This window comes from Falco cherrug, chromosome 1 (genome assembly GCF_023634085.1).
Source record: "Falco cherrug isolate bFalChe1 chromosome 1, bFalChe1.pri, whole genome shotgun sequence".
Classification (NCBI taxonomy): Eukaryota; Metazoa; Chordata; class Aves; order Falconiformes; family Falconidae; genus Falco; species Falco cherrug.
Window position 1 is genome coordinate 34,607,146 of NC_073697.1, and position 27,740 is coordinate 34,634,885.

Genomic DNA, 27,740 nt, shown 5'->3' on the forward strand with positions numbered 1-27,740 from the left:
TCTGTTTTGCTAAGGGATGAGAAAACAAAGATTGGTAGCATTAGTTCAGCTATCGTCAGCTTACAGACAACATTTTGTGGACACTTCAGTTCTAGGGATTTTTACAGGGGGCTGTAAAGGCTTCTTGTTAAAGTTTACTTTCTATTGCTCACAGTTATTCTGTCTTTAAATCAACAGCGTGTTCTGCCCAAGGGGAAAACAGACTTGGTGTATATGCTGGTTAACATCCTCTCCATTACTAATTAGAGATTTGTTTGTCTCCAAACAATATTGAGTAGAACGCAGCTTCCAAAACCAGGAAGGTTTTTGTTGCTTTTTAAAAATGAAATATTAATAGAATCTGAAGTAAAAAAGAAAAGAAAAAAGAAAAATACTAACAATTCCTATAGTTTAATGAAGCAATCAAAATGACACAGGAGCTCCAGTTTCTCAACACCAGTTGGAAAATACTTTCTTAAACCTCACGGATGCATGGAACATTGAGGAAGAAATGGGATTCTTAATGCTGGAAACCTTTGAGCAGGAACAAAAGAGTATCTGGGGGGATAAAAGGTTGTCAAAAGGTATAAAACATCCTTCTTTGACAATATATTTTCAAAAGAAAATATTGAGGATAAACAGACATTCAGTAAAGCTCATTTTCTTTGAGAAAAGTGTCCTTATTGAGATTTGTAAAGTCTTTCTTAACCCTGATTTCTATTTAACTCCTCTACCAGTAATTACCGTTTTTATTATCTTGCATTTGCAAAATGGCAGGTTGCCTGTTAACTTCATTTTAAGTTACAGCAGCAAATATCTTGCTGTTGCTTTTAATGTAACACTTCCTTCTCTCTCTCTTTTCTCTCTCTTTCTCCCTTCTATTACTTCATACTGCACACTGAGAGTTTCCCTTGGGTTTGAGACTTATGTGGACTTCAGATGCAGTATTGGCTGAAAACATTGCCTTTTTTAGGTTTTGGTCTTTTAACCTAGCTGAATTTAGATGCAGAATATAGTGAATGTTTAGTATTTTTTACTTGGAAAAATTAGAAATAAAATTTAGGCTTGTGAGCTTTTTTCATTTTTATTGACACTTTCTGTGGGATCAGAAACTTACTACTCTCCTACTTCCACTAATAGTTTTAACAGTCAGTTATTGCATGGGAAACTTGCAGTAGTCACCAATGACCCTGAAGTAAATGGATTTTACTATTGATTTAATTGAAGTCAGCTTTAACCTTTATACTTAAACTATTACAATCTCTCAATGGGTAATTTATCCTCCTTTGTGCCTATTAAGGTGTGACTCAGTTACATTTCTGTGGAAAGGAATGAGTTTTAACTTCAGAAGTGTCCACTTAAACCTTAATCACAAATAAGCTAGTAGATGTCACATCAACCTCTGTAGTACTCACCTCTATGTTTGTGAAGGGAGAATGGAAAGATCCTGATCCTGACTTGACATGAGCACTATAAAAACAAATTATTACTGAGACGATCACGTTTTTTCTTATGTCTGTTATATTAAATATTGTGTCGTCCTTGAATATACAGCAAAAGCAACTTCTAGATCACTAAAAATGGCAGTTGTAATATGTTTTTTATTGTCATTATTTTGCCTTAATTTTTATTATATTTCAATTACATTGTTCATATCTCCACCCTCAAGTTTTGCATTCCTTTCCAACTCTCCTCCCCATCCCTCTGCATGAGGGGGAAGTGAGCAAGCAGCTGTGTGGTACTTAATTACCAGCCAGGGTTAAACCACAACATTATCTCTACTAGTTAAACATTTTTTCTGGGGGGAAAAAAATTAATTGTGTCTATTTTCCTGCTAGAGAACTAAGAATATTTAAGAAAAAAGGGTATAGTATAACTTTCATTGACTGAATAGACATACAGAAAACAAGGGTGGGAGGGGAAAGACTTGTAAGACTCCATTGTTTTCCTTTTGAAGACAAAATCTTATTTCCTTTCAGCTATATTAAAGTTTGGGGGTTTTTTTGTTTTGTTTTTTTTTAAGTAGTATTAAAGTACCAATATTTTGCATATTTTGGATGGAAATTATAAATGTGACTCTTCAATCAGGTGTGCTCCAAAGTCTGCTGAATAGGAATACATCCAATGAATTCTGTAGGTGTATTTCTTTATCAGGCCATAGTGATGCACTGGTTTAAGTTTTCTACAGATTTTGGACCGCCACATGGGAAACTAGATCCACTATTACCAGGAAAAACAGTAAGGCACTTTTGACATATGCAAGGAATCAAATCAAAATAGGAAAAAGAGAAAAAAGATGCCTGGAAACCACCAGTTTCACATTGCCAAATACTAAATTCAAGTTCTGGTTGGTTGGGGGTTTTTTGGGTTGGTTTTGGGTTTGGGTTTTTTTTTGTGTTTTGTTTTGTTTGTTTGGGGTTTTTTTGTTGTTGTTGGGTTTTTTTTGTTTTTTTTTTGTTGTTGTGATCCAAGATATTAAAGCTAAGTTCCTCTCACCATTTCCTAAGCAGGGAACTTTTTCTCATGTTCTGTAATTTCTGCGATTTGGTCTAATATGTTCTGAAATATTTTGTCATCTTTGAATAAAAGTTTCTACACAGAGAGAAGCCCACGAGTGCATCAAATCTGAAAGCAGCAATTTGGATGCTTCCCCTGTAAAGCACAAATTAAATCATCTTTATGTTGTGTTCACACCGAGTCCAGAATGTTAAGGGTATAGTTGACTTTGTCTATATCCATTACTCACCTCAATCTGTATAGAAGCTATGGCTGCCATCTGTATCTTCTGAGAAACCAAAGTGAAGGTTGTTGGACTATGCATGAAATCAGTACAGCTTATTTCTATCATTAATAAGAATTACAGACTTAAGAAAAGTTGGAATAGTTACTTCCTGCTGTGTATGGGTGAAAGCAACACAAGTATTTCAATACCTGACATATTTGGAACACCCATCCAAGGCTTCTTTTGCCAGAATATTGCTTTTACTAGTGAGCAATTACTGTAAATGAATCATTAAGCTGGAATCAATTTGCTGAAACAAAATGAAAACAAAAAAAATAAAATAATTAAAAGTTGTAGAAGAATGCCTGGAGCAAAAGGTGGCTTTACCATCTTTCCTGCTGGGAATGAATCGCTGGCCAAAGACGACGTGAATTTACATGTTAAATCAAACTTCTTAGAACTACTAGAGTGATGCCTAGCAAGACATCGTTCTCTCTTACCCTTGGTGGTCTGATTTGGCACTGCTCTGTACAAAGCTGACCAAATGTTGATGGAAGAATACCCAAAGCCCTAGACCTCCATCGGCTGGAGATCAAAACATTTCCCACATCCTGCATGCTACACACAGTCTGGGGCACAAGGAGACTCCTCCTTATTTCTGTACCATACATACATTGAATTAGGATTTTTTTCACCCTAATTTTTTTCTAAAAGCTTCAATTAAATTTTCCTTTTAGTGTAACTCAAGTTTCCTTTTCTCTCTGGTAAGACAAATCTCTATCTGGAACTTCTCTGCATTATATTTAGGTTATGGCCATAGACTCTGTGACTCCTATCCTGTAATATCACCAATGTCTACTTAAATTCCTGTCTTTCCTATCCTGCCTGTAATGTGGAGATTTACAGTGTTTGTCAATACAGGTGCAATTAGTCAGTGTTTACAGGAAAAAAATGAAACCCTCTATGGAAAGTACTACGAAGTCCAAAAGACTATAAATAATAATAGCATCTTGTAACCTGTGTTATCAGTCAAAGTTTCTAAAGGTACAAGATTAAGCATCCCTTGTCTCACCTCAGCTTTATCCAGGCCTCTTCATCTACTCTGGGACTAATTTATACTGTATGCAAGTATAAGTGACTCCTCACAGAATTTTCTCAAGAAGCTTGATAAAAAAGTGGGGTTTTTTTGCTGTCCAATAACTGTATTTCTTCAAATGGCATAGTTTTTCCACCTGCAAATAATGAAAAATATATGGATGTGAAACACAACAAGACAAAAGGATAAAAACAGCAGCCATGCATCAGATATGTTCTTCTTTTCATTTCCAGAGTGGTTGTTGACAGGAGCAGACCAGGGTGGGCTGTGAATGACAGACCTCGTTGATCATTGAGGAATTCAGTAACAAGGCTAGCTGAAGGTGGGTGGCTGTAATTTCAAAGACTAGTGATGATATTTTCAGCCAGTTAAAAAAATCTCAGTAATTCTTTGTGATTCTGGCATGTATGCCAATTTCTGCCTTAAGCATGTGTCACTAGAAACTATATTTTAAAAGCTTTTCCTATGAGATTTTTTTTTTAGTAGAGGTTTAATGTTCCTGCTTCATTTCTTAATAATCATGTTAGTAAAAATACTTAAGCCAATACCATGAAAAATACCAGGATTTTGGAGATACAGGACCAGGCAAGGTGATCTTATGTGAATGTATGAAGATCCTATCTTTGACAAAAGCAATACACACTGAAACAAGCAGAAAGAATTTCTTTGACCTTAATCTTGGACCTGATTTCAAAAGACAATCCTACAGAAATGAGTCAGTGTAGTAAAGTACTCTGCAATCTGTAATTCTCCCACGTTACGTGATCCCCTTAATACCTTATACTTTTTTCTCGTGTGACATCATTAACATGTACAAAACACATTTCCTTCTCTGTTTTTCATAACAACTGTTACAGAACCGATTGTTAAGCAAAATTTACAGTAAAACTATCTGCAGACTCCTCTGCATAATGTAGCAGTAATTTATAGAGTAACAGTTGTGAGGTAGTCCCATACAATGAAAAGAAATCAGAGGAAATAAAGATTTTCAAGAAGAAAAGCGTATGCACTGGTGTGTGACTTGCATTATTATGAAGAGTATCTTGTAAGATGGTCTTGTTAATAATAAACGTAGCCAGATATTTCACACTGTGTTGGAATGTTGCTTCTTTACTTAGCTTCAGTCACGAAAAGAAAAATTATTAACAGACATGAAACTAACTTTTTGGAAAATACCTTAAAAGGACATTGCAGCACAGATTAAACAAACAAACAAAACAAAAACAATAAAATAAAATATATATATAAAAAACAACACCACCACAAACAAACAAACAGACAAAAAAAAAAAAAAACAACCAAAAAAACCCAACAAGCCACAACAGAGATCTCACAAATTTTAAATGCTGGAAAGCCTTACGATTCCAGAGGAAGTTTCTACTTAAGCAAACAAATGTTGGAAATCAAGGAAATACAAAACTAATGGTATGCAGACAACATACATCTGCTGTCATAGTCTTTCCACAGCCAAAGAGAGGTTAAGACAGCTTGCCACATCTTTTCAACATTGAATCTCTGATATTTTTAAATCTTATAGACTACTTAACAGTGGAATTTTGACTTGTTTTCCAGGTTAAATGCTCAATATCAACTGTCTTTCATCTTGGTGGAAGAATACATTAGGAAGAAACTCCAAGAAAGCATAACACAAGTATATTATATTTGTAGCAAGTTTTTGTAAGCAGTATAAAAGTCTAAGGTTTTCTGTGCTCTAGAGGAGATGAGTAACAGGACGATATGCAGAGGACATAGTCAAAGCAGCAGGACAAATGGAAGTTATGCTGATATAATATTATCACAAAGATCTAAGAACTGGAATTCTGAAAAAAGTTTGGAGTAATTCAACATCCACAGACTAAGACAAAAAAGAACTCATTAAGTAATAGTTGTGCTTTTGTCATATTTTTAGAAATAAGATTGTCCAAAATAAGGAAAATGAATAAACAGCACACTCTGTCTTAGTCTGCAAAGTTGTGCAGCTTGCTAGATTTGGTTTATGATGTGAATTATACTTGAAAGCCTTTGTAATGAAGAACACTTGTTTATGTCATGTGTGTTTGATTTACTATTCAGCTATAGTCCCAAGTGGAAACTTGTGATTTGGGATTAGTTCATAACTAATAGTTTTGGATACCAGTTGAATAAATGAAGTTTCTCACTTTTACAGAGCTAATTAAGTACTGAAGAAGAGAGAATACTTTCCCCCAAATTCTCCATTAAAAATAAAAAGTCTACAGTTCTTCTATCTACATGTTGCTATCATCCTAGTGTTGCAAGAATTAAAATGGGTACTAAGGATTGTGAATACTGATAGCTTGTTGTATTGTGTAAAGTGAACATCTGACATTTTTCTTTTCAAAAGAGGTATAAATTTTCTGTGTATCTTATCACTAGTAATATGAGATGCGTATGAACATTTAGAAATCTAAAAGTTCATATTGTCATCTGGACAGGGAAAAAAATTAGAAATATAAGTAGAACAATATGAAAGCCTGGCCTCCCCATACACACACACTTTCTGAACTGAATTTCATCTTAAGATATTATTGTCCCAGTCTGCTTGGAAGAACTCTGAACAACATACAGATCAAGAGGCTGAAGCTGATCTGCGGTTTGACATTTTTCCAAAAGATGCAGGTATTTTATTTACACTCTCTACTTACAGTGGGTTAATTTCAGCCTTTTTCACTACAGACACATTTTTGTATAGCTGATTAATTTGGTACAGCTCTTCAGGAAAACATATGAACCCTGTGCTGCTGGCTGCATGTCTTTTGAGTGAATTTATTTCTTCTATAGTATCAATTAACTGTGAAGATGGAACAGAATATGCACAGATTTTTAATACTGAAGAAGCAAGAGATGGGGAAGAGAAAGATGAAAGATGGCAACTTGAGAAGATGAAAGGTACAGAACTAGATACTACCATTAAACATTGTGGTACATACAATTCTTCTCCCTGTCTCTTCATTCTTGCCAATAAACATGATATTTAAAATATGTATTTAAGAAAGAAATTGCTTACTATTCCATGAAGACATAATTACTGAAGTTTTTTTTTTTCTGTATACTTGTTCAGGTTTTCCCCAGCTTGCTTCATGTGCGACAATTATTTTCTCACCATTCCTTTCAAGAAACCTTTATACACATAGCTGGAAATACATGTTGTCAAGTCCATGTACCCATTCACATGCCTACTGAATCCCCTTGAATTCAACATAAAAGGTCTGTTCTCCACTGAACATGCGTATACAACATCCTTTTAATCTTGAGATACTACCTGTGTGAGAACACTTCTCTCCCATAAGAAAGCAGAAGACAGAAACTAACAAGAAAAAATGCCCAGTTATGCAGTAAAAATGGAGAATGGCTCAGCATATTTGAGGTGAGCTATTTATAGAAATCATTCTGGGGCTATAAACATTCAAATAAAAAACTTATTTTTCTGCTTTTATCATGGCAATGACCTAAAGAGGCTAAAGGTCCTGGAGACACTTTGAAGCAAATATATTGCCGTAAAGAAATTCTTCCATACAGTCTGTGGACTGTTACACTAATCTGCTGCAAGAAAGGCCCTTGGATGGCTATGTAAGCAGTCAAAAGACAAGAACTGAAAATTAGGTATAAAATCATCAAGGCAGGAGCTCAGAAGTATCCTCTACAAATATGTGCCTTAAGATCTGCCATTACTGTAAGACAGGAAGCAATGACCTGAATTGTTGCAAGAGAGATTTGCTGGGAAGTAGAAGTAAACGACCTGACTGTAATGGTAGTTAAGTCTTAGAACTGGATGTCTAATGCTTTGCTTTTATATTTCTATGCTTTCAGGTCAGAGAAAGATCATATTAGACAGTGACTGCTTTTCATTAAAACTTCTCGTATTTAAACTTTCACACTGTCTTCTTCTTCAAGGACCACTTCTCACTGATCAGCACCCACTGGTGTTCATAGATGACTTTTAGGTGACTAATGACAGAGAAACAGTTCATTTACCAAAGCAGTTTTCAATATTATTAGAATTAATAGTGGTATTACTGCTTGTAACACTACTGCTACTACTACTACTATTTTTAGGCTGTCTTTGTGTGACCAATACTAGAAACAGACTGCTAATATTCAGTTTTGGCTAGAAGCTCTTAGAATTTTAATTCAAAATTGAAGCAAGAAAACAAAAGGTAGACAAAGACCCATTAGTCAAACAGTCTGCAAATTGACACAGAATCATAATGAGAATACAAAGTACATAACCTGAACCTCAAAGCACCATCCCACTGAGCTTAATGGATGCTTTAAATTTCTGTTGCAACACAAAGAAACCATAACAGTGATATGGCAATGTTTTGCTTCACAGACATAATTCTAATTACAAAAACTCATTGTTAAATTTACTCGGCGAGGTATCATCAGATTTAGGGAATGACACCTATTTTCAAAGCAGATTACAGTCTCAGTACTAGAAATTTGTAGATTTGAATTTCAGGATATTTATATAGAGAAATATTAGTGCAATATGTAGTCTTCAATCACAGAGAAATCAATCTAAGGTGAACACTCATCCATACTGCTTGAAAACACAAACATTGAAAGTATAGATATTCTCTTTTTTTAGCAGGGCATTATTAACTGCATTAAACACAAATATCTCATTTTATTCTACAAATTACAGCATATGAAAACACTGGGAAACTCAGCAAACAGGGCCTTTGAAGTCATAAACAGAGGAAAGTTATAAAACTTCCATGGGAAAATGACAAACTATTTACTGTAGCATATTGCTCAAACTTTTTACAGGCCAGAAGGCAACAGTAATTTTTTAAAGCTCCTGTTGCAGTAGCAGGACATGCTCTTGCTTTCATAGCCTTCTTTCTCAGGTGGTTGCCACATGTTTGGCTTCTGTGCAAAGGTATATTATTTCATGACTTACCTCTCTGGCACAGAGTTTGGTTGAGAATGTGGAGATTTCTTTTAGAATTAAAATGTTTAACCATTCTGCAGAATAAATATAAACCAGCACAGCAGAAGCTAAACTGTGGATTACAGTGAAGGTAGGAAACAATTGAGGAATCAGTCCAGATAAAGATTCTGGCCACTGCTTAGAGTTTTATACCAGACTGGAAGAATAGAAGCAGCTATCATTGTGCATTGAGGGACTGTCCCAAAACTACTTTTCTATAAGGGAATTTTTAGTTGTAGAGATGCCTGTTAAAAAACTCAGGAACTTGCACAAGTGATTTACAAGACCCACTACTGGCTAACCCCAACCCTTTGAAACCAGCCTTAGGGCTGCAAAAGTCTATGAGTTTTCTTTTCCACCACTAGTCAGTATTGGAGTCAAAACAGGAACCTACCCTCCACCCACCAAATATCTCTCCTAAGTCAATCTCATGGAAATCTTCCCTAAGGTTGAAACATTTCAGTCAGCTTGTTTATTCATTTTGCTCTTTTGGGACCATTCTGGGACCACAAGCAAGCGAGGCCAGAAAAATACTGTGAAAGGCTGACTTCATGGTATTTACCATCTGACCAGAAAGAATTACAGAAATCTCCTAGAGATGTTTACAATCAAGAGGTTTGCACAGCAAAAGAATTTGTGAGTGCTTTCACTAAAACAATTCATTTGCCAACCTTTTTTAAGTTTCACCCTCACTAGAACTGAAATTAACTCAATTCATACTGCGAATAAAAATAAAGGCACTAGTGTAAAAATACATGTCTAGCGTTGTATGGAAATGTGGCGAGGTTAAAAAGTCCTTAATTTCAATGAACGAGCCAGTAGTGGCCGGGGTAATATTTTCATCAGCAACATAAGCACATTTGTCCATATTTTTTGTCTAGCCCTGTTATTTTTATCAGTTTTCTAGTTTCATCCACCACTGAGTCACTCACAGACAATATATTAAAACTGTGTAGACTGTGTGGCTCTTTTCTTTGCATTTCCTATCCATGATGCTGTCCAAATTAAAAGATGTTTTATTGCCGTGTTCAGAGGGAAGGAAGCAGAAACCTGAGAGAAGACTGGCAATGTGCACCATGTCCTCTGCTGGGTTTGACTGATGCTGCTACACCTCTGATGGCTCCACCACTGAGGACTGTGAGCCACACACACACAGAGGTCAATTATGCTAACCTCCATGGGACAGATTTTATCTGGTATGACAGTGTAGACTCCAAAGCAGCTGCTAGTTCACGTCATCAGCACATCTGGCTCTACATGTCCAGATTTTTCCTTTTTGCAACATAGCTGGCTGGGTGTATATGCAAGGTTGAGCATAGGGTCATGTGCTCATGAGGTATTAGCTATATCATTCATAACCTTAATGTGAGTCTCAGAGATATTTTCTGTATTTTTGTATCCCAAAGACAGGACTTAAGTCTGTCTGGGGATGCAATTTTTCATCCAGGGCAAAATCCTGTCTCCACTGCTAGCAATTAGCATTTTGCTAGTGATTTTAATAAAGACTTTTTTTTTTTTCCTGGGTGCACAGTGTAGGAAGCTGAGAGACACTGAGAAAATTAATCTGGCAGCCATTGCAAGCTTAATATTTCTTTTAAGAAATACATAATTTATCCTTAATTTATAATAATCCAAAAGCTTTTTTGACATTGTCAATATAGTCATCCGTAAGAACCAGGAACACGTCATCTTCTTGGAGACTATTTTTCCATTAACATTTTTCTTGCACTGAATGCTCCCAGGAACAGTAAATTTTTATAGAATTAGTTGTAATACTTAAAGAGAGTAACAGTCTCTCTTTGTATAGTCAAATTTTAACTCCCTATGTGGATTTAAATTTTCATACTTCAAATGTGCTTAAACGAGTAATTTATTCTATCCATTTAGATGCATAGCTTTATTGATTTGCAAAAAGTACTCAGGTGAGGATATATTATTAAGTAATTAAGTATTTATGAAAGAAGGGACACAGGCCATGTTATAAAAAGTCTGAAAATAAAACCTTAGCATCAAAACTGATTATCAGCACATCTTTCATCAAAGATGTAGAAAGTAAACAGATAAAACTTATTCTTTATCACCTTGTTCAATAAAACAGGATTCTGCATTATGATGTTATCACTTTAGCTCACCAAAGAATTTAAAATTAGTTGAATTAATGCTGGAATGCTTTGCTGAGTCAAGGCCTAGAAGAATAATCCATAATTAATAGATATAGTGAAAGGTTAGGTCTTTGAGGTCAGCTTGATCTCTGGACATTGGAATTTCATGTGAAAAGTTTACTTACAAGACATAACAGAGTGTGTTAAGTATTCAAAAGAGTACTTCTTTATACAGTTTATAATAAATTCACTTCTCTATGTACTGTATTCACTAGAGATTCATATTCTCACCATAAACCCTGTAATAAATTTTTTACTTGTGATCTCAAATGCTGTGATACGTTTTGTAATAATAAATGTTGTCCCAAAGGGACTATGAATATGCTGATCACAAAAAGCATCTCATGGGAGCTTCCATAACAATGAAATAAAGACCTTCTGGCTCCTCACAAGTTCGGAGAATCACTCTTTAATATCTGTGTCTACTGTCCCTTTTTCACACAACGCAGTGACTTATTTAGCTCCACAAAAGTTGTATTCTATTATATACAGAAAAAAATCCAACTTGCTATTTGTACAGGTTTAGTGGCAGGTAATATATTCATGAATTAGTCAATTCAAGAGCACATTATTTTGAAATACAGTGCAGTGTTTCTTCCAAGTATTCTTCCTCCAACACCTCCCTCAAATGAGGACTCTTAAATAACCTAAATATTGTTCTAGATAAAATTTTAAATTAGTGTCTCACTCCTGTACTTTTTCTGATCTTTTTGACCAGTTTTAGCTCTTTCTATATTTCAGTGCCATATTACCCAACTAGACTCAGCTGCACTGCTAAATTTGGCTTGGAAATAGAGATCTGCAAGTTGGATTTCACTTCAAGCTCTGCTGATGGATCTCTTTCTTTCTCCTGTGGATATAAATTACTCATATTGTCCCTACTATTAGAGTTTCTGTTTGCCTTATAGTCTTCATTTCATTTATCCTCACAGCCCTGCAGAGAGATATTCTTGCACAAAGAAATGCAGCACAAAGAAATCAAAGTAGTAATCTAAGGTCACAACAGTGACCCTCCGCTACAGCGGAGGCAAATGACATCTAACTCTGCCCTTCTGTATTACTGAAGACTACCATTATCATTATACAGGTTTGGCATTCTCCCTTTGCTTTCTGTAACCCATTCTTGATTTAACTCCTGGAATTCTTCAGTCTTCACTTTTCCTCTCTTCATCTCAATTACATACTCCATCTGGCAATCTGCCCTGCCCCTGAAACCAGAACTCTTCTTGCCTCAGTGCGCATTTAGCTTAATCTTTACCTATAACTAAAAGCACCTGCCATTCCTTTCCCCTATTCTGGACAGTATTTTTTAACATTTAAGTACAGCCCTGCTTTGTCCCAAAGCGCCGCTTGCTTTTCACAAGATACTATTTCACTGTAAGACAGATTGTAGGAGAACTCTATTTAATAAAATTCACTAGTAAGAAGGCTGGTTTAAAGAACATTCAGGTTATACTTCACGCATACCCTTTTCTGTCACAGCACTCTCCACACTATCAAGCTGCAACAAGGTCTTTTATCATCTCATCCAGTACACTCTTCATACAGTCCATCTACTACCTTCTCCTTGTCTCCCCTCATCCAGGTCACATGTTCTTTCTTCTCTTGCTTCTTCCTCTCTCTCCTCCTTGGCTGCCCAACCTCTTAACTTAACCAACCACAGCTGCACCTTATCTACCTGCCTTATAAACCCGCTGCCCCTGAGGCCAACCCACAGTTGTATATTATCAATGCTAATTAACCCAGCTTCATTCCACTACACTTTTCCTTCTAAAAATCTTAAAAACCCAACCCACATGACACTCAGCAGAGTTAGGGTGGCCATAGACTCAAGGGGATATAGTATGTTTCTTGTCATTTTGCTGGTCAGCATTGTGGTGGTTTCACCATCATGTGTGTTGGTGCAATGCAGGGGAAGGTGTGCTGCCTCTGGGGTGGCCAGATGAAGTGTCAACCCAGAGGAGGAAATAGCATGAACAATAGCAACAACAAATCTGCGGAGGTTCGTGATGAGAGTCAAGTTTTCAACCCACATGTTAAGAGTGGTGTTTGGTGAGTGGATGAATAGTTAAACCTGCAGCACTAAGAAATAACTTCTGGCTTAATCCAGATCTGCTGCAGCCAGAATAATTTCTCTGGCCATGACTTAATTGGATGCACAGGGAATAACACCTATGAGTCTTTAAACACGGAAATAAAATACTGCTCCCAGCATTCTGGAATTTCAGCCTTAATTGTGTTCTTATCAATGTGCAAACTACATTTATCTCAAAGCTGATATTTTTAGGATCACAGTCTTCTTTCCTGTGATATCCCTGCATTATAACCCCTGAAGTTGTGTATGCTCTGTGCTAGGCCTATGGCATGTCATGAAGGAACTCTTATGGTCAGAATTTATCTTTACTTGTGTAAAATTGCAGTTACTGTTCACTGCAATTTAAATAGGGAAAAAGAAAGACTCAGGCAAAAGCTTAAGAAACATTTCAGAAATGTGGTCCCATATATTCAAGTTTACTCAAAAAATAAAATTTCTGTTCTTAATCAGGTAGTCATTCAAATTGTATTATACATATATGATTGCTAATTTATTTTGACAAGGTTTTCCAGAAAAGAGCATAAGCACCTAAAGAGATTCTGGACCTTTAGGTCATTATTTTACATGGAAAATGTTATTTAGTTAAACAGCATTATAGGACTATATGCTAATATATAGAATTGGCAGAAAGAGTGGTTTGTATTTCCTTTAATAACAATTATGGAATAATACTGCAGTGAACTCACATCATAATTGCATGGTTCTAGACTTCAGAAATATCCTAGACTTATCTTCAGCTAATTAGTCCTCTGAGTTTATTGATTAAATTTATTTATATTGCATAGGTCTATTGAGATTCAACCAACCTGTCTGTGTAGTTGGAAAGAAGTTGAAGGAAAGACCAAAAAACTCTGTTATTTTAAACATTTGAAAGTGTGGTATATGAGCAAACCATAAGCTTTTGGACAGAAATAGCAGGTCATTATTAAAACCTAGGCTACAAGTATTAGTAGACATTCTTACAAATCAGAAATACTGGAATGGCAATTTCAAGCACTTAATGAAACTATTTTTTTTCTTACACTATCACATACAACAGCAGTGTTTTACTTGCTCTACTGTGGAAAGATGAACACTGAAAACATTTTTGAATGACTAGGCACATTACGCTGTTTGGGTCTGTGACTTCTTTCCTTACGCTTATCTCAACATTAAGAAAACAACAGTAAGATCAGTCATCAGAGTCTGATAGGTGTGGAAGGACCACTTATTTTCTTTATTCTTTCTAAGCATCGGTTCTGAGCAATTTAAGTAATAATAAAAAAAGTGACTGTCTGAAGGACTGAAGAAAAGCAATACAGGACAACGCAGGTTTAGAAAGAAAAAGAAAATTGCATGGCTATTTCAGAGTTTCTAGCAATTATAGACTAAAAATCTATCAGTGGAAGATGATACTAGCATGTTCTGTTTGCTCCTATGTATGGATTTTTTTCCTCCTTAATGGCTATTTATGTGCTTCCCATACTTTTCTTCCTTTCATTACTGTCCTAGTTAGTTCTCTTCTTGCAGTGATGCTTCTCTCTGTCACTTTCTATTCTGCTTGGGATTCCTAATTCCTCCACCTGCTTTCAAATCCTGCTCTTTGAGTTTTCTGGAACTTGTTTTTTTAGTGTAGTTTTTGTGTGTTGGTTTGTTTTTTTTTTTAAGAATTAGGAAAATGGTGTCAATTCTTCTCCCTTGTTTTCATGGGGAATTTTAAGACCAGAGGAAGAGCTCTTATGAAAAATTATGAAAACTTGGTGAAAGTGTAAACAGCTTTCCCAGTGAAGTCCAGCCATTGTCAAAGCAAAAATAACTGACAGCTGGAAAAACTACAGAGAACATACACCCTTCCACATTTGGTAAGTCTGACCTAAATCCAGAAGGTTAAATATTATGAATCCTAAGAGGACATACACCTCCTTATTGATTTCTCCTCATTAAATAAGTGTATATGCATTTATTTCAACATAAGCCAGACTTTGCCATTATTTTGCCAATTCTTTATATAGCTGACATCTCTGAGTACCTTCTTACAGACCCCTTTATTGCATTGGAAGTTATCTGAACGGTTTTTAATACAATATATTAATGTACTCATACATGTGTACATATATGTATCAGTCTGATTCTCCAGTCCAGTGCAACAATGAAATATCAGTTTTCACACTGTTGTCCTTACTGGTTCTGCTGAACTAACATTTGCCTACGTTTGTTACTATAGGACTGTGAGGTGGGTGGCTACCTACATATCCACTAAACACAGATGGGAGTTTATATTATGAAAGTACTAAAGAAACAAACAAATCTTATGGAAAGGAACTAGATGGCTACAAAGCAGCAAATGAAGCAAACTGGAAGGACAAAACATTAGTTATAACAAAGGAAAACAAATGGTCAGTGAGGGGTTTTTTTGTTTGTTTTGTTATCATTTCTCATGATCTCCGTTTAGTAAGTTAGTAATATGAGATCCCAAGCCTTAATGGAATATGTCTTGTTTAATATGTTTTGTTTATTTTCCACAGTCAATGTATATGTACAGAATTAAAGAGATCCGACTGGGTAGGGTTAGTTAGCCCGTGGACTGATAAAGGAACTTTAGATGCCTAAGGCATTAGACACAGAGGAATCCTTCTGATGCATTTGCATATATTTTATATTCATTAACTGATTAGATGAAATATTATAAGAGCCCAAGGTACCTGTCTCCAGGCAGAACCATTAAGAGTATTTGCATACAAAGTATCATTTCAAAAGATAGACAAGCTTATTTGTGCTTGCTGCATATTTAGGTAGGAGGAAATCAGGATAAACAGAGGAACTGAGAGGAGCCAGGACTGAAGGATCCTACAACAAGAGTACTCCCTGAAAATGTTGTCACCAGCTCTCGAATCCAACATGTCCTAAACACAAGTCCAGAATTGAAGATAATACTGGGAGGAGGGAATGCTGATACAAGTATTTTGTCCCTAAGCCTCTCGGGATCTGTCCTGGGAACCATCAACAGACCCTGATATCACAACAGCCTGAGCCGTGTAGGTGTCCTCCTGATTCCAGCTGTAGGCTCCTATCCCTTCTGTGGAACAGGGGCTTACCGCAGCCTGATGTGAGCTGGTTCAACATGTCCTGAGCAAGTTTTTCCAGCATACCTTATGCATGAAAAAATCTATGGGGTTTTTTTCTTTCTTTTTTTTCCCCATCTGCGGCCAATACTTTCCAGATTCACCTGATAAGTCCTGCTGAATAAACCTCTCTCATTTTTATGCTCCAGTCACTCTGGTGGAGACCTTTACAATGATTTCAACATGTAATTAATTTTTCTGATATTTTTTCAACAGACATGAATAGAGAACAACACATTCCATAAATCTAATACAGATGCATGGTTAAGAGCAGCCATCCTTGCCATGCCTGTGAAGTTGACCTTTATTGTACCTGTTAACAGAGCAACACAAATGTGAATGAGACAGATCAGCTGATCATGTTTCTGAGCAAAGACAAGGTTTACAAACCATTTGGGATTTCAGCAACCAACCTCAGTGCAGTCCAGCTTGCTGGAAGACAACAGGACGCTGCTGAGTTAACACTGGTCAGTGAACACTGAAGAAAGTATTTCATACACATTTCCCCAAATCAAGTTTATAACACTGTCTTGATGGTATTTGCAAACTTTTTTTTTTTGTTTTGAGAGAAGTTTATGCTTTTTATTTTATTTTTTTTTTAATTTGCAATGATTTGCACAGAAAGCAATATGTCCAGAAAAGTTCATGACCACAAATATGCAGGCAGTTTCAGGCTAATACCGTTCAAATTTTCTGTTTAAAGGTATTCTACCTCTACTTAGGAAGCAGAAGTTATAACACATAAAAAAAAAAATCACTCTGTAAAAGATAGTCAAATACGTAATTTAGAACAACAGAATCTAACAACAAACAAAATGTCTGCTGAGCTGGTAAATAAATGGTGGGTGGGTGTATGAATCCAGACATTAAATACCAATGAAACAGGTTGCTGTGGTGGGGAAGGGTCTTAATTTCAATCTAGCTGTCACATCTGACAAGCCAGATTTTTGCTTTTTAAACAAGTTGTTTGAAGTTCAACTCCAAACAGATACTTTGTGGAGAAGTAGTCTTTTGGAGTTCAAGGTGTCCAGCACCTATGGGCCATAAACAAATTGGGCCATATTGTTTAGTGGCTGGACTAAGGACATGAACAGTTCAAATACCATGTTAAGAGTCATCAAGATCCTCAAAATATTTCTCAGGCTGGTGTCTACATAAATTCCTTGGCTAATAAAGTCCAAATGGCATGTCAGTGAACTTGCAATTTTCCATAAGCTAATATATCTTAGGTGCCTAATTCTCCTCCTACACTGCGTACAGAGCAAGAATCCCACCCCACTCCCAGCTGTTCCTGCTAGGGAAAAGAATAGCTGAAGAAAAGGCATTGATAAACCAAGTCCCAATCTTGCTTTATTGTCTACAGAAGGATTTAAGGTTACTGCTTTTCTGTTCCCCTGTATGAAGATCTGGCTAAAGGCTTTTTGAGTCTGCTTAATAATAATCAGGGTATTTATTTTAATAATATGTGAGATTACAGCTTTTATGAATAATTCCAAGCACTGCAAACTTCAGGTCAACATTGATTTATTTGACTGCATTTTCAGAAGTTGTTTAATTCTTCAAATAATATAGAGGCACACTCATGGGTTTACTTTTCTACCCTTTTGAAAGCTCTATTTTTATTATTGTTTTGGACACAAACGATCCATTTTTAAGCAGCAAATCTCAGTTTGATAATAGTGCATAAAGTAAATTAACATGAATTGACCTACAGGGCATTAATTAGGCACAGATTATTTCAGTAAACATAAAAAATCCCTTTTGGCTTAGTTTGAACGAAGTGAAACAGTTCAATATACACCCACCTAAACAGGAGCATGTGGGAGATGCATTCAGGATTACAGAGCTCTTCCATTTTCTCTGCCTCTCTGTCACTCAGTTGATAGCACTTGCAAGATATGCTAATGTTGTCATCATTACACAGCCCCTGACTCTGCCTTAAGGGATGAAAAAACACAAACTGGAGTGAAAGATTTCTCTCTAAAAGCCCATTTGGGAGGTCACCTGAGAGTAACAAACAGAACTCCACTGTGTTTTCTGGCTTGGAGTATTTGTGAACTTACGAAAGAACCACGGAGATGTACAGCGGGGTATAGCTGAGCCATAGTATTTCCATTAGAAAACATGGGGGGGGTCTAGGGAGTTAAAATTCAAGGCCTGAATAGAACTCGGTCAAAGCTGTGAGAGAGGGGCCAGGAAAGCAAAAGGCAGCTGGAGCTGGGCTGTCTTCCAAGGGCAAAACAGTAGTGATTGATGATTAACAAGAAGACCGTATAGTATCCTTGTATTTATTTGAGGATTTTGTTATAGGATATTAATTAACTCTTTATCGTGTATGGAGTCTACATGTTAAAAAAAGGCTTAGGAAGCATTAGGTTATTATTCATTACACACTGGGCAGCTTCCCAGGTTGTTATTGGGTGATGACTCTTCAACATTCTCCCAAACACCAGATGTACTCCTAAAAGGCAAGATGTCAGTAACATTGACAAAATGCCCTGCACAGAAGTTGTCAGCATTTCAGTGTTGGGCAGCAGGGATCCCTCCTGCAGTGTAACATATTGATGCCTGGGAGCCAGCTACCTGCCCTCTCGTTAGCACAAGGGCACTCACTAGCACTGTCAACAGTAATGAACATGACAGGAGACTGCCTGGGGGATACATGCCATTGACAAGGTGCCCTTCCCTAACAAACAATTCGCAGCCACTGGGAGATCCAATGAGTGTGGTAGGGGCGATCTGACTTCAGACTGCCTAGATCTATTATTCTTGTTCCTGCCTTGGAACATCACAGGTGTGATATCTCAAGACGTTGCCTTGCACATGCGGTACCTTCTTTTTACAAATGCAGCTCTGGCCCTAAACACATTAATTGAACTATCCCTCTGCAGTGATTAATGAGAAGGCTCTTTCACAGTAACTCAATGTGTTCGATTCATTTTGTAAGCACGTCATCTCCTTATAGCTTCATCTGACATTAACAAAAGTGTATTTGCGACAAGGTTTGTATTGCAAGCAAAAACACCTTTCCAATTAAGTGTAAATTTGGAGACCAGAATGGAGTAGATAGAAAGTATTCATAGCATAACACCATTGCAATGGATTTGTAAACACTCCTAGCATTACAATGCTGTCAGCTAAATGGATTTATAGCATGCTGGAATGTGAGACATCAGAACAAACACTTAAAGCATGCAGATAGGTTTCAAGTTATTCACATTTTGTAGTTTTGAGATGCTTTGTCAAATTCTTCTCCATGTTACCTATACTCTGCTATTTTAGATTCAGCTCAAAAAGGCCTTCTATATGTTCTTGATATTCTCTTCTGCTTCAAAACAGACACAGGCTAAAGCATTCGCTGAATTGCATCCAGTGTTTTGCAGAAGAGAAATAGTTTTGTCTTGGGGTTAATCATCCTTTCCAAAGTTTTCAGGATTTTTTTATTATTATTCTGGGAGAATGAAAACAAGCATACAAAAATGTCCCATCTTTGCAAGCTTGGCTCTGCCACTAACTCAGTGTGTGGCCTTTTGCTTATCATTTTCCATAGAAGCTACTGGTGGCTTTTCTGGAGTCAAGAAGAAGGGCTGGGCCTGCAGGATTGTTTTGGAGGAAGGCTTTCTGCAAAGCACCTTTCCCAGCAAAACAAACACTTAAGAAAATCACCCTATTTTACAGGATGAACTTTATACCCAAAAGTCAAGTGGATTTGAAATTAGCTTGAAGCAAATATAATTCAAAACTTCAAGGTATACTTAAACGGCTTTGATTGGGATGAATGTGTTCTCATGGCAATTCTACTGTTAATGAATTTTACTAAACCCTGAAGATTTTCACATCAGAGCTGGGTCAGCTGATCTAGTTGGGATCATTTCTTTTCATTTCTTTTCTCATTTGTTTTGTCAGGTGGAAGGAGCTGTACAGAAAACATTATATGCCTATTATTTCAAGGAAATTGTTAACATTCTGAACACTTCCCAAATTTAATAGATCTCTCCACAAATTCGTATTCATTCACAATGTCTTTTGAGGGTACTGCATTCACAACAGCACGAAATTGAAAACAGCTTTTGCTGGTGTGGAATCATATCACATGATGTCATGACATTCAGAAAATACCCATTAGGGAAGGAAATGGCAGAACAGATATACTACACTCTGTCTTGCTTTTCATGGTTATATTCAGTCCTTTACAAAACACTGAATTTCAAGGTGGTAAAAAAAAAAAATATAAATGGTTAACAAGCAACTTTCCTCCTGCAATTTCCACCTGAAACTGATCAAACACTAATAGACCACTGACAGGTGTGGTGTAAAAGGGACATGATCAGCTGATGCAACTAGATTGAGGATGTATAACAGGTCAACTGTAGAAGTAAAACCAGGATCCAGTACAAAATGGGGTGCTTGGCAGTTTCACTGTTGCCCTCTACTTTCTGAAATTTCACTTTAACATTCTAATATTTAAATTAGATTTGCGTGACTTAATATCCTGCTAGTCTCCAGCAAGAGATAGTCAGAAACCCTGAGATTTCTGCCTTTGAGTTCCAGGTGTCTTTTAGAGGGTAGGTTATAGAGGGTAACCTGAAATAAGAGTTTAATCCATAATCACAGCTCCTGAGTCCTGTTGCATTTATGGAGGATTACACCACCCCTATGAGCAGTGGTGATACTCATGTAGGAAGTCTCCCACTTTCTCTGTATCTCAGGGAAGACGGGTCCTGTTCTAAGGTAATTTTATGCTGTTACCTCCCTTTTATGCCAGGAATAGAGCTTCCTGAATCTCTTAAGCATAACAGAAAAAAAATGGTAGTGTAACTAGAAAGGTGTGGTAACGCTTTTTTTTTGGTAATCTGTACATTTGTTTATTAGGAAGTTTGCATCTCGTTTTGCCTTTCAGTCACTAAAGTAAACTGTGAAGACGAAGCATTTCTTTTTGTCCCTCCTAAAAGGGACAGCATTACAAAATGATGTGAATTAGTTTCATAAAATGAGGATATCTTTTTATATATGTGTACATTTATAGTCCAATTTTTTTGTTTAATTATTGAAAGTAATTTCCCCGGGTTTAAGATATGTGAACTAGAAGTTTAGTCTCAATCTGGGAATGAACTTTCTAGCCTTTCTTGACAATTTTGGGGGATTTTGGAAAAAAATATTTGTTTCAAGCTTCTACCATCATGAGCAGGATTTGGGACTGCAGTTCTCCCCCAGTGTACAGGGCATTTGTATTTACCTATCTAATCTGGCTTACATTAAGATTTCTAGCAAAGCTTTCTTAACTGAAAGTAATTGCTGTATGGAAACCGGAGAAGTATTAGGAATGTATGTAACACGGATAATTTCCTAAACTATGAAAAATCATCACATCTTTTTAGTGTAATGACTGTGGCAGTTAAGTTATGCTGCTTTTATAAATACAAGTGAGTATGTGTGTCTGTGTACAAGCACCTGTGTATGTGCACATTGACTAATAGTTCTCAGAGAAATGGAGACTTGTAAAGCAGGTAGTTTCACTAATTAACGTGATACTATGCTTTTCCAATGATAGATACCTTGAAATATTTGCATCTTAAGCAGCAGCATCTCTAAGGCTTTATAGCTGCTAGGGATCTCCACAGCAAGTCTTTGGAGAGTTGCCTGTGTGTCTCTGTATTTATAACACAATGGAGGTTTAAGAAAACAATACTGTAAAAATCAAGGTCAGCGTATGTTGTTAATTATCAAGAAACATATCAAGAAAATACCAACAGCACACAGTTTTGTTGCCATACACTGGAAAAGAGGGGAAAATGGCCAATAACTAAAGGACTGCTTTTTGCAGTGCCACAGGGCAGCCTGCAGTTTTGGGGATGCCCAGGGAAATCCCCTCTGTGCTGCTGCATGGGCACAAGGTACCTCCCGCTCAGGGCTGAATTGTGGGGGAAGGGGCGGTTTTCCCCCCCATTGCTAGTACGGCTATATGGATTAGTGCTGTAAATAATAATTATTTTTCTGTTATCTGGCATGATAGACTTTCAACTACATAATGCTGTACTTATCCAAGTAAACTGGAAACTACTGGCAGGACAATGGTCTTTTGTTTGCTTTTCTGAAAGAATTAAATTTTTTGAAATCAGTATTTTTTGGGAAAAGTCTCTAACCATGGCAATGGGTTCTTTGATCTCATAACATATTTAGGGAGATACCATGCACAGACTGTTTCAAGCAGGCTATCAGGTCAATTCAGAAGGAAATGTGCTGAGCCTATTGCTTGAGGAGGTTAAGAAGGCTGAGTTCAGGCCACTGCTATGTGACCTGAGATAACTTACCAGTCCTCCGAGTCCCGTTTCCTCATCTCATAAAATAGGAATAAGTGGTTTTATTCTGTCTCACAGGGTAATTGGGCAGCTAAATACATAAGAAATGGTTGAGACAGCCGTAATAATAGGGGCCACCTAAGTATATAATGCTTCAGTAGGGAAATAGAAATGTTAAAACTAAGAAGTACTGTGCTAAAGTAATGATTGTTTGGAGTTAATGTACCTACTTCATGTCTTTTTCAGTGGAGAAAGAACTGTGTAATGTTATAGTGACAAAGTTCTGTTTTAAATTCCATGTGCCCAAGGCTTAAACTGTGAAATTACTGTAGCCACATCTGTAGTGCATTTAACATAAAAAAGTCACGGAATATCTGCTGTTCTAAAATAATGTTTTAAGAATTTACATGGATGTAAAAGGATTTAGACAATGCCATTGATGTCCAAATTTTAATACCCACTTTTCATTTCACAAATGTTCATATATTGTTACTTTTGGTTTATTTGAACTAGATTAGACAGGACTGAAAAATGCTTAAATGTGTGTACATTAGTCTCGGCTTGTGTTTCTGTGCTTTCTTATTTACTTCACCTTTCTTTCACCTCTTCCCAACTTTTTAAATTTTAAACATTTTTCTGAAGAACAGGCTTTGTGAATTTTAATCATGTGAGGATATGACTCTTTTCTTTTTAGCTCAGCTCTCTAAATCTCCCTCAATCTTTTTAGGCACTCTGTTAAGGGCAGCATCCCGGGTCCAGAGGCATGTCCCATTCTGGTTCCTGTTACACAAGGCTCTCAAGTAAGGGTAAGTCATTTAAAGGAGCAGCCAGATGGGGCATTAAAAGAACTCCATGACTAAATGAACAAAAGAATGTGCATTCACAGATACTCTTTAAGGACAAGACAAGCCACGGGCTGTTCTCTATCCCTGTTTATGTACCATGTCCCAAATTGCATTTAAGAAGCATTTTACTCTGGTACTAAAGATATGTTTATGGAAATGCAAATCTTGTGGACAGAAAACATTGCAGTGCTTGAATGGTCTAATAATGTATATCCGGAGAGCAATGTGTTAACAGGAACTTCTCCTCCTGAACTGTTTTCTCAACGTATGATATAATGCAGCCATTACATCGAAAGTGGCATTACCTAAATATTGTTAAATCGCTGTTTCTTTAGCTATGGAAGACACCAAAACTGCAATGAAGAAAGACAATTAGCCAAAGCAGGATACTGATATATTCTGTGTTCTAATACAGGTTACATTTATGCTGGCAGGTTTTTAAGTAAGTATCTTTATTTTTAAGAACATCTGCCAATTTTTCAAACAGTTTTTATCAAGAAAAAGAATTCATAAAGAGCACTATTTTTATCACAAAATTAATTTTGCTTTAAAAATTGGGGAAAAAAACCATTGAAAATGGCAAAGTACTTTTTTTTTTATTTCTCTAAGAGTCTTAAATTTACTTTTGCTGAAAGAGTGAAGAAAATTTATGAAGTAAGAATTTAATTCTTTAACTGCATTTTTAACTTTTTCATACTGGAGAAAGTAAGCACATATAAATGTGGGGAGGGAAGTGTTCCTCACTATCATAAATTTGTGGGTAACCAATATGGGGCATAAAAAATTTTATATGTGTACATAACGAGCAGTACAAGAGATTAAGAATATCATTTTCATATACAAGAACCTTATAACAAGGTTGTAGAATTGCCTTCAGAAGGAGCGGGCCCATTACTCCGAAAAGTTGAAATAATATGAGAAAGGAAACAAATGAACCTGGGATCACAGTACCCTCCTCTCCTCTGTGAAAAGATGGATGGGATGACCTAATATGCCTTTTGCATCTCTAAATTCAATTACTCTGACATGAACTGTCCCCCTGAGGCAGATGACTGTCTCCTCATAGCCATTTTACTTTCCAAATAGTTTCTCTGATATACCCTGGAAAGGTCTAAAAGCCTCTGAAGCAGAGACACCAGGACTGGAAATCCAAGGGACTTGTTTTCTGGGCAGCAGCCAGATTTCATTCCTGGTAATTTTTCAGTGACTCTGGCTCTTGAGAATTGTTTTCACCAAATCAACTTGTGCTGCTAACAGCTCTCTGTTCTGTACCATAGTCAGCATGTTGTCTAAACAGACTATTATCCCAAGCCCCTGCTCACAGAGGGCTGCTACCATGGAGCTGACAAGAGGCCAAATGGTAGGCTGGAGAACTGCCAAAGTTCTCCTTCCCAGCACAGCCTAGAGGAACCTTTGACATTTTTTCACCAGCAGGATAGTAAGACATCCTTCAGGTCTAATCTCACCATCCAGTTGTCCCACGTTGAGGTGTCTCTTAGGAGATGGAGCCCTTCATCTTGCAATGCACATACTGGTATAGTACTTCAGCATTCAGCCTCTTCAGATTTATCACAGATTAATACTCCTTCCTCTGTCCTTTTGGGCATCAGGAACAAACTGCTTGCAAATGTTGTTCAGGCTGAGAGGATTTTTACTATTACTTGTTTTCTCATAAGGGAAATCACCTTTTTCTCCTATCGGCCTTTTGTTTTGACTGTGGGAAGGGATCTGGAAAGTATCATCCAGATCTGTAAATGTTGAAACTGTAGACTTTAATTTTACCAAGGTCTTAGCTTCTGTGTACTCAGTTGCTAAAACATCATTTATCTTTCTCCTTGGTCGTTTGAGGGGCAGGCTATCTAGGCTTCCTGCAAATTTCATTCTTTAAAAAGAGAAATTGCCTATACTAACCAGAAAGGTCAGTGCTGCACTGGCCAGGCCATGGGATTGTGAGCCTCTGATTGGGATACAGAGCAGAATGCTTGTCCTAGTGGGAAGAAAGAACAATCAACTTCTTGGGTGAAAGCCTTGCATTATGCATTTTTATGAAGATATATCTATAAATTATTCACTTTAACAAAGCTGATGGGTCAAAAAGGAAGAGAAGTTTGAAAAATTGATTTTGTGTCCCATTTTAAAAAAATCATGTTTAAAGAAGAAGATCCAAAATCAGGACAAAATGCTTATAATGCAATATTTTGCATGTGATTGTATTCAAATGACACAATTGCTTGGGGTCAGTTTGTTTCATATAAACTTTGAGCCAATTTAGATTTTATTTTAAAAGAAAGTAGATAGTTGTATATATCTATTTTGGACAGGAAATTTGAAGTCAGTTCCAAAACCCTGTCTGGGATTTTATTCCTGATCTTTTCCAGTGTGACCATGGTCTTCACAAAGAATTTTTGATCAATTTGGCTATGAAGCAATTTGATAGACCCCATATTAGACTTAATTGCAGCTGTAAGATCTGAGTGGTGTTTTTCGTTTACATAGGCCACAAAGTATTTTGATAAATTTTGCACTTTATAACTTCTTAAGCCTGGTAGCTTTAAGGGTGCTAGAATTCTCATTCCAAGACTTTTTGCCCACTGTATATCAGATGAGGCTCATGACAAGGTGAAAATCCATTGCTGGCTCTTTCTTTTTTCTAGAAGGTCTGAACTGCACGATTACTCTTACATTGCTGGATATTTGAGACAGCCAATACTTTGCAGCTGAACCATGCTGGTGTTAGATTTGTTGGTTCCCCTACTTCTTACACTTCAGATGGATGAATACTTTCATATGCGTTACAGCTTTTAACTCCATGTAGCAGATGATATGGAGAAGCATTTCCCCTCTCCTGTTCACTGAAAAAAACAGTGTAGGACTGTCATTTTCAGCAGCAAACTCTGGAGCTTTTTTTTCTCTTTTACACAAAGATATTAAGTTATAATTTGCATAAAGACCAGCAATAAACAAAAAATGTTTTTGATCACCTAACTGGAGCGCACAGTAAGTGTAAGCACTTTCCTATGATAAGTATTTATACTCCCAGCTTATCAGTCCAACTTTTTGTAAATCAAGACTGAAGACATGCTGACTTGCACATGAATCTGATTAGAGACAGTGTATAAAAAATGAAGATTGTTTTTACTTCTTTCAAGTCCTGTTGTTGTTTTCTCTCATCCCTGTGCACTTTATGACCCCTCCGTTATCTTTAACATCCTGTGAGAAATAAACATGATCTTTGCTTGATTTGTAGAATGTTTTGTGGTTTGTATCTGTCCAGTATATCTGGGTTCTCAGATTTTTTTTTAATGTTTTTTTAACAGATCTGGAAAAAAGATGATCATGCTGAAATTGCTCCATGACTCCCTTCTCTGATCCATTGTTTGAACTATCATTTGTATTGGACAGTTTCTATTCAATAAATCTACTGCATCAGCCATTCTCAAATCTGATTCTTTTGGACATAACCTTCATTATTCCATATTTCACAGCACAGAACTCTGAATAATATGAAAAGTTTACCTAACAGAATTGATTATCTCAGAGGTTTGCTGTCTTAAACACAGCTGCAGTTTCCAGTCCTGTCTGAAACATAGTTTGACCATGGGACAGCAGACCATGAACTTACAGTACCTGGTTACCACATGTGCGGAGATTCTGATCTCAACAGAGGAAGTTCTGATGTTAGCATGGAGGAAATTTTCATGTCCTCTGTACAATTTTACATTCTATTGATATGTCCAACCTTGTGTAGTGTGCAAATGAAGTATATCTTCATAAAGATAAAATAACATGTGGCTTCCATTTTTTGTAAGAATTCTTTTCATTGCACATATATTTTATGGCCCTTCCAAAGGTTACATCTACTACACATAAAAATTTGTTCTTTCTACAATTGTCTTTCTTAGGAAAAAGATCTCATTTGTAGTAATCAGTAGTTTTATTCCTCCTGCATATGGTCTGTCTCGTTTATGCGTGGGCTTCTTATCAGTTTGGTAACTAAACTAAGCTTATTTATAAGCTTATTTATTACTAGAACAGCTTCTACCTGTACCAGATGGATCCCATGAGAGCTCATTATCTCTGGAACAGAACCAGAAGACATGGATAAGCTCCTCCCAGGGCTAGCTTAATTTTGGAAGCAGGTCAGTTATGTTAGTGTAGCTTTTTACCCAATCTAGTTAAACGACTCTACACTGTGTTGCCATGAAAGAAAAAGCAAACAAAAATAAACACACAAACAAAACTCCAAGTGTATAAAAGAAAGAAATGTTCAAGCAAAACCAGTTTATGAAAGTGATTTTTCTGTAGGATAAAAATCTTTGAATATTATAAGGAGATGCTTTTAGTATTGGCTTTTGAGTCGCAAAATACAGACTCTTCTGAATAAATGGAAAAAATGCTCTTGCTAAATATTGCTGCTGCCATCTCTTTCGATCTGGGTGTGATGAGGATTGTTGTGTGGCCTCATATTACAGCAGTAGCTCTATGCA